Consider the following 9,063-nt stretch of genomic DNA (forward strand, 5'->3'; position numbering starts at 1 on the left):
CTCCCCGCCCTGAGGTTCCATCATTCTGACCTAGCAACCAATTCCTCTTCATTAATGAGAATCAAACAAGAACAGAATTTCTACTTATATTTTAAAGACTGGTTTCCTTCAAGACTCAACTCAAGCATCACCTTCTAGAGGAAACCTGTCCCAATCTGAACTGTTACTAACCTCCTCTAAAGTTGCTTTGCATCTACTTTGGGAATATCTTACATAAATTTGTAGACCTTCCAGAACAGACAAAGAAGATCATAGACTAATCTCCCTAATAAATATATATGCAAAAATCTTAAATAAAAAATTAGCAATGAGACTACAGCAGGTTGGATTTATACCAGGTAGATAGGGATGGTTCAACATTAGGAAAACACTCAACATAATTAAACATATCAACAGCAACAGAAATCATATGATTATCTCAATAGATGCTGAAAAAGCCTTTGATCAAAACATCGATTCTTATTAAAAACAATAGAAAGCTTAGGAATAAATGGAGTTCTCCTTAAAATAAGAAATAGTATCTATCTAAAACATCAACAAATATATGTAATGGGAATAAACTCGGAGCATTTCCAATAAAATCAGGGGTGAAACAAGGATGCCCATTATCACCATTATTATTCAATATAGTATTAGAAATGCTAGCAGTAGCAATAAAAGAAGAAAAAGAAATTGAAGGAATCAGAATTGTCAATGAGGAAGCAAAGTTTTCACTCTTTGTAGACAATATGATGGTATACCTAGAGAACCTGAGAAAATCATCTAAAAAATTCCTTGAAAAAAATGTAACAACTTCAGCAAAGTAGGCTATAAAATAAACCCACATAAATCATCAGCATTTCTATATATGGAAAAACAAAGCCCAAGAGTAAGAGATAGAAAGAGAAATTCCATTTAAAATAACTACAGACCACATTAAATACTTGGGAATCTACCTCCCAAGACAAACCCAGAAATTGTATGAACACAATTATAAATCACTTCTCACCCAAATAAATACGTGGGAAAATGTCAAATGTTCATGGTTAGGTAAAGCTAATAGAATAAAAATGACAATTCTACCTAAATTAAAATCCTTATTCAGTGCCATACCAAACTACCAAAAAACTACTTTTCTAAACTAGAAAAAATAGTAACAAAATTCATCTGGAGTACCAAAAGGTCAAAAATAGCAAGGGAACTAATGAAAAAAATGTAAAGGAGGGTGGCCTAGCTCTACCAGAACTAAAATTATATTATAAAGCAGCAGTCATCAAAACTGCCTGGTACTGGTTAAGAAATAGAGTAATGGAACAGTAGATTAGGATAGGTTCAAAAGAAGTCACAGTAAATGACTACAGCAATCTATTTTTACAAACCCAAAACATCAGCTTCTGGGATAAGAACTCACTATTTCACAAAAATTGTTGGGAAAACTGGAAAATAGTATGGCAAAATTAGGCATAAACCCTCATATCACACCCTATACCAAAATAAGGTCAAAATAGGTACTGGATTTAGGCATAAATAGTGGCACCATAGATAAATTAAACGACCAAGAAATACTCTATCAGATTTATAGAAAGGGAATAGCTACATAACCAAACAAGAATTAGAGCACATTATAAATTGTAAAATGAATTATTTAAATCATATTAAATTAAAAAGGTTTTGCACTAATAAAATCAATGCTGCCAAACTTATAAGAAAAGCAGAAAGCTGGAAAATATTCTTCACAACTAGGATTATGATAAAGATTTCATTTCTAAAATATAGAGTATTGCATAAAATTTATAGGATCACAAGTCATTCCCCAATTGTTAAATGGTCAAAGGATGTGAACAGACAGTTTTCAAATGAAGGAATTAAAGTTATATATAATCATATGAAAACATGCTCCAAATCATTATGGATTAGAGAAATGCAAATTAGGACTACAATAAGTTATCATCTCAGAACTATCAGATTGGCCAAGATGAGAAAAAAGGAAAATGAACAATGCTGGAGAGAATGTGGGAGGATTGGGACATTGATGGATTGCTGGTGGAGTTGTAAAGGGATCCAATCTTTCTGGAGAACAATATGGAACTATGCCCAAAGAGCAATAAAACTGTTCAGACCCTTTGACCCAGCAATTCCAATTCTAGATCTATATCCAGAAGAAATTATTAAAAAAGGGAAAAGTCCTACATGTTCGAAAATATTCATAGTAGCCCTTTTTGTAGCAGCAAAGAACTGGAAATTGAGGGGATGCCCATCACTTGGGGAATGGCTAATCAAGTTATGGTATATAACTTGTTCTCGAAGAAACCATAAATGATTAAAATCTAGGATCTGATGCTGAGCGAAGGGAGTAGAACCAAGAGAAAAATGTACACATTAACAACAACTTTGTGAGATGAACAAATTTGATAGAAGCAACTCCTCTCAGCAGTTCAGAGAGTAGGGCAATATGTATTAGACCGACTATGGACTATGTTATCCCCATCCAGAGGAAGAAAATCAAAACAAAACACACACACACACACACACATACACACACACAAACAGACACATACACACAAAACCCTTCAGAATCTGATGAACACATTATAAAATTATCTCTTATGTATGTCTTTCTCTTAGTCCTAATTCCTAAATTCCCTTAATCCTAATTCCTAAAAAAAATTATTAATACTAATCTGTAAACATGTTTATCAAAATATGTATCCAATGCTAGCCTATTTGCCACTGGGGGGGTAGGAAGGGAGGGTGGAAGAACATTTTGTAACTTGAAAATATGTGTGTGCAAATGGATGGAAATTAAAAAAAATAAAAACAAATAAATTTGTAGACCTTAACATGCCTCCCCCATTGGACTGTAAATTCCCTGAAGATAGAAATTATTGTTTCACTTTTGTCTCCTATACTCAGCATAGTGCCTAATGCATTGGAAATATTTAACAAAAGCTTGTTGATTGATTGAATGAACGAATGATGTTGGAAACAGGATTCCAAAGAGGTATCAGACCTAGCCCCAGATCTTAAGGAATTTACAATTTGATTTGTCCCAATATCAGATAATACTCAAACCCCCATGTTTTTGGATAATTTTTCATCAGTCCTAGATTCTTCTCTAATGGTATAATTTCTTACTATAATGAACTTAGCCTTTTTAAAAGAATATTTTTATGAGGACCTTGCAGTATCCTGTGTTTAATAGGAGAATTACATTTCAGTCTGTGCCAAGCGCAAGAAACAGTAGTCAATAGACAAAACTACTCTACAGTTATAAAGAAAATTGATGATAATAAGACTTGATTTATAGAAAATCTCATTTTTTAATTTTAATTAAGTCAATTAAAATTAATTTTCAGGAATTCCTCTCTTATGGAATTTATATTCTAGGGCATGTTAGTAATCCCTCACCTTCATAGAAGATGTACAACTTACAATGTATGTTTACATATTTTATTTCATTTGACTTAATGCTAATAATCCCCTATGAAGTACTATTATCTATATATTTTTTTAAATTGGGAAATTGAGATCTGACAGAGGACTTGCCTAAAGTCATAGAGTTACTTGTCTAGAGTTGAAGACCTCAAACTCAGGTCTACTACTGCTAAGAGTGAGAATTCTTTCTATTATTCCATCTTATATTTTAGTACTCTCCTAAGATTTACCAGAGAAGAATGGATTCCCAGATAAGACTTGGGATTCAGGAAGTCACATTACTACTTGCCAAAGTCTAACTTGTATCTCTAATAACTGTGGTGAGAGTAGTCGAATTCCTCTGTCACACAGGGGTTTTAGGAATTTACAGTGCTACTAAGTATGTCTAGCTAGAGAAGGTGTGGCCATATCCCCTGATCATCCACTTTATAATGAATTAGAGGAGAAGCCAAAGGCAATATTGTGTTCTATGAAAATTGAATGATGGAATTGATGGAACAGTGACTCAGGAAATAATTTCCCTCCAGTATTTCAAGGATATGGAACAATAATTCTACTCTTGTTAGTCATTTCTATTAAATTTGAGGCTTTTCACTGCTTATAAAATCTTGATGGTATAAAGTAATCTGAGTTGGCAGCTCAATATTTGCGTAATGAAAAAGATTATATGTCCTTAATCTTGCTCTGCTTCCCTATACCAACCATTTTAAGCAATAGTAGATGCCAATAAGGATCATGCTGCTGCTGGACCACCAAAAGCAAATTAATAAAACTTTTTGAACAGAGGAAGAGTTTACATAGGGGCACTACTTGTTCTCCATGTCTCTCCCTCTCCAACCCATATTGGACACAGGATCTAAAAGCTATCTTCCTAAAGTACATGGTTGACCAGGTCACTCCCCACTCAAGGAGATCCAGAATAAAAGGCAGATTTCTCAACTTGCTATTAAAAGTTCTTATTTTAAATTATTCATCATCAGGTATTCTACAATCCTCCCAAAAAGTGACCTATATATTGCTCCCCTAAACTCAGCATTCTATCACCAGCCACCATGACATTCCAAAATCTATTCTGCATGCATTGAATATAATCCCTTCTCTACTTTGCCTCCTAGAATATTTAGCTTCCATCTAGGATCATCTAAAGTACTACTTCCTATAAAAAGCCTTGCCTGATTCTTCCAAGAATTATTTTTCTCTTCTTTCTCAAATAATCTTGTGCATCCTTCTCTGATTATCTCCCAGGGAAATGTAAGGTCACTGGGAGAAAAGATTCTGTCAGTAGATACCCAGTATAAGTGTAGTGCCCTATAGAGGCAATATGCAAGTCTACTGATTCCCAGGTCAGTGCTTTTCCCACCATTCCATGATAATTCATGCAAAGGTCTAGGGACTAATGTTCTCCTTTAGGTTAAAAAAAATCTAGAACCATAATGAATCACTGGTCTTTCAGCTCACTGATCAGAGAATTAGGTTTCTTTTTCATTGTCATTATAACTCCTACTACCCCAAACATTTGATTAAATGACAGACAGAAATATCACCAGCAAACACAGGCTGATTTTGAAGTTGAAAATGTTCTAAGGTGTTTGGAGGAAAAAGAACTAGATAATAGATCTAGGAAGTATCTGTGATATGAAGATTTGTTTTTGATTCATTTTCTCAAGAGAAGATAAAATGTAGATCTTCCATTATCCCATTCTTAACATAATCAGCTTAAAACTGACTATGAAGCAATTTACTAAGCATTACTTTACAATGAGGCATCTAATTAGGTACTTAATTACTGTGAAACTTCACCCAACCTGAACCCTCCATTAAACAAATTTTTTCTTCCCTCAGCTTTTGAGAGAGACAAATAATATTAAATAATCAAAAATTTGCCAGATTAGTCTAGATATTAAGAGCCAGCTCAAAAATTCCTATTTAAGGATGAGCACAGAGTGAAAGACAAAAATGTCCCATGTTTACAGATCTCTGTCAGTTTTAATTGCCTCTGACATGCTACAGCTTATCTCATAACATCTGTCTATCATCTGTTACAATATGGTCTGCAATACTATATTTCCTTCTCAAACCAATTACCTTGGCTTGGTTGGTTGGATCACTGCTGCCTATTCTAATCGTCCAGCCTGACTGTTCTCAGACTGTTCTGTATCATTCCATTCTGGAATTTCCTCCAACACAGATTGATCTCAGAAAGTTCTCTGATACAACTGGTAAAAAAAAAGAAAAGAAAAAAAGAAATCCCCTGATCTTTGATCTAAACTCTCTACCCCATTTAACTCTAGTGCAGTCTCCTATAACTTATATACCTACATACTTGGGCAAACAATTCTTATTCAACATAATGAAAACTTCCCTAGATCTTAAAAACACTCTACTAAAGAAAAATTCTCTCATGGTCATGGGATTTGACTAATTAAGCAAGTAAATAGGTTGATGTTTTAAAAGAATTTATAATAACTCATAAATTTTCTATGATTCAGCTTCTTTTTCCACCGTCTAGAATATTCAATTCATTATAGTGCACCAGTTGTCAGAATTTCAAAGTTCTTCACTATACTCTAAATCTAGATTTAAAAAAAAAAACAGCTCTTTCCCATGGAATAGAAATTGTTCCCCTCAAATTTCTGGACTAGAACTTCAATCCTTAGGAACTAGAGCTAGAAAAAATATATCCCTTTCCAATGATAAAACTAACCTATTAAACTTCTATCAACACATTAAAAACTTCTCAAACTTGGAATTCCAGCATCTAAAAGAAACTTTTAATGGGTCAATGACTTTGTTTTATATCCAACTTCTCAGAAATGAAAATTTTGAATAAATAATTTTAAAATCATAACTGAGATCATACATTTTCTAAAAGTAGCTACCTGGAACATCATCAGAATACTTTAAAAACTCTGCAAAATAAACCTGTACTAAGACAATATTTCATTAGATTTGAATAGATGATGTGTAACAATTTCTGTCAATTAAATCATATAACAAATTAGGCTTAAGCTGCAGTTCTCATTTTCTGTCTCCTCACTGCAGTGACCCTGAGCTCTGAATGACCAAGCTAATAAAACTCAAACTCTGCTAGTTCTACCAAGTTGAAAAGACCTTTGGTATTACTTAGTGACAGCTATGTACCTATGAACCAAGACAGTCAAATTTATTTAAGAAAAGCTCCTTATCTAATGTCTAACTAATAAGCAATGAGTAATTTTAGCCACAGCAATCCATAACATCATTTACATAAGATTAGGCTGGTGATCTAAATCAGCATAGGGATCACATCAAAATGATAAAATAAAAAATGCTTTGAAATACAATTTTTAACATTTTGATTACAATTTTGAAGATGTTTGTCCTTCATTCTCAAAGAAGACCATAACATCAGGGAGATGATACCATGACAAGCAGATGAATTAAATATGAGTGAGGGAGTGCTGTGCTAAGTAACCAACCTCACTTTCTCCTCCAGAGTCATTTGGGTCCAGTGACCAGATATGAATCAGAACACCTGGAGATGGCCTTGGATGAGAGGCAATCAGGGTTAAGTGACTTGCCCAAGGTCACAAAGTGAGTAAGTGCCAAGTGTCTGAGATTGAATTTGAACTCTTGTCCTCCTGACTCCAAGGTCAGTGCTCTATCCACTGTGCCACCTACCAGACCTTATTTACCATTTTAAACAATGATGGGACTCCAAGGATGAATATTTTCAGAAAGTAATCAACCCTTTGGTTGAATAAACTATCATTGCCTAATCCACTTTTCTTTTTTTTTAATTATTTTTTCTTTATTTTATTGTTATCAACTGTTTAATTCAGGAAGAATTTGAAATTAGTTCTCACCACTAGAGGCTTATTTGCTCATTCAATTTTGAATTGTTTGAAGTTTTAGTTTTTCAAGTAATTCCCTAATATTTATAGATAGTAATTAAGTTCATCTTTTAAAATTTCAATCAAGTCTTTTATAACAATCATCAAAGCAGTAGCTGAAAATTCAACTTCCCCTTCCCTGTTCCTTGAAGAGCAAGGGACAATTTATAACCACAACCTATACAGGCTCACACCTCAAGTTTTATAACTGCTCTTCCTAAAATATCAAGTTGAAAGACTAAAGATCCATGCCAACCTTGAAGGAAAAGCAAGTTTACTGTGATTGTAGGTTCAACCCTTTAATTGTGCAGATGAACACTAGAGATAATGAATATATAACTTTTTAATTAGCAAGACTTTTTTTTGACATTTAAGTGAGGAAACAATGACCCTCTCTCCTTGAACACAAAAACCAGGGCACTAAGGCAACTTTCCTTTAAATAAGTGTTTTAAAATAAGCATATTTTATTTTAAATAAATCCTCCAGCATGAAATGGAAAGAGTTCATGGTCTTTGCTTGGAAGAAGGCTGTGTAAACAATATACTTGTCAAACGCATCTGTGCAGCTCAGCAATAGTGTCTTATTGGAAAGGATTTTTCCATATTGGTGGCTGAAAGGACATTTTTGTCTTAAAATTCATTCTCTCCTTTAGCTTGTTTCTCCCTTGACTCTACCCAGGCTTTATTAAAAGTTCTCTTCATTTCATCATCTCCATCTTCATAAATTTTCTTCAAAACATTCATCAACCCATCAAAGGAAGATTTTTCCTTTTCTTTGCATACTTTCTCCACCTGGGTCAGGTAATTCCATTTCTGTTCCTGCTTCTTTTTGCATAATACAAGAACTGTATCATACTTGATCTTTCTTGAACTAGCTTCTACAGAGATGGACTTCAAAAGGTTGTTGACAGTCATAGAGTAATTTTTTCCCATTGAGATTCTTTACAAGCACTTCAAATGACCTCTCTTTGAACTGCACCTGTACATTTTCAGTGGGGACTTGATGAACACCATTTAAAGTGATGTAGATTTTCACATATTTATCTGATTGATCCCATCCATAATTGTTGATTTTCACTGTGTACCCAATTGAAATGGGGGCAACCACAGCAGCTGGTTTCTCATTATCAATGGTTTCTCCTTTCCCATGTCCTTTCTGCTTTGTCTTGTGCTTGATTTCTGTCTCTAACTTGGTCTTTAGGACATCACGGATTCTTTTCCTACTGGCCTTTCCCAGCAACTCCTTCACTTCTTCCAGGTCTTTCCATAGCTCCTCCAGGGCTGCCGCCATGGCTCGCTGCCACCTCCAGGAGCTGCTCGAGCCACCTTCCTGCAGAGAGCTGGTCCGGGAGTGCCACACGTCCAGGGCCTGGCTACTCCTGCCGCCACCAGAGCGCAGGCCCACCTGCCATGAGCCACCACCACCTGTGCCGGCCTACTTTTCTTATAAATACAAATTTTCATTTATAGCATATTTCATTTATTCAGCAACCATTCATCTGACAACACCTCCTATCTCAGAAAGGGTTTAGAAATCAATAGTAAGGGGATTAGGGGAAAGGCCTATAAATTATAGGAAAGTGAATTATAGCAATAAAATAACATACTCAAGTTTTAGGGATAATGATAACCCACAAAAATAGCTGCCTCTCTAAAAACAAACATTAAAAAAAATTTTAAAAGGGGACTAATGAACTGATAGTGAAGTTTTTAAAAGTATAAAATCTACAGGTCAACATATCCAAAAGAAACACAAAAGAAGAAATCTAGAAAACTA

General features: G+C 34.4%; 1 pseudogene; it reads right to left on the reverse strand.

The window, feature by feature from the left end:
• Positions 1-7,916: 7,916 nt before the first annotated feature.
• Positions 7,917-8,582, reverse strand: LOC141493736 (calcyclin-binding protein-like; annotated as a pseudogene).
• Between the last annotated feature and the right edge of the window lie 481 nt (positions 8,583-9,063).

The sequence above is a fragment of the Macrotis lagotis genome, chromosome 7 (genome assembly GCF_037893015.1).
Source record: "Macrotis lagotis isolate mMagLag1 chromosome 7, bilby.v1.9.chrom.fasta, whole genome shotgun sequence".
Lineage (NCBI taxonomy): Eukaryota > Metazoa > Chordata > Mammalia > Peramelemorphia > Peramelidae > Macrotis > Macrotis lagotis.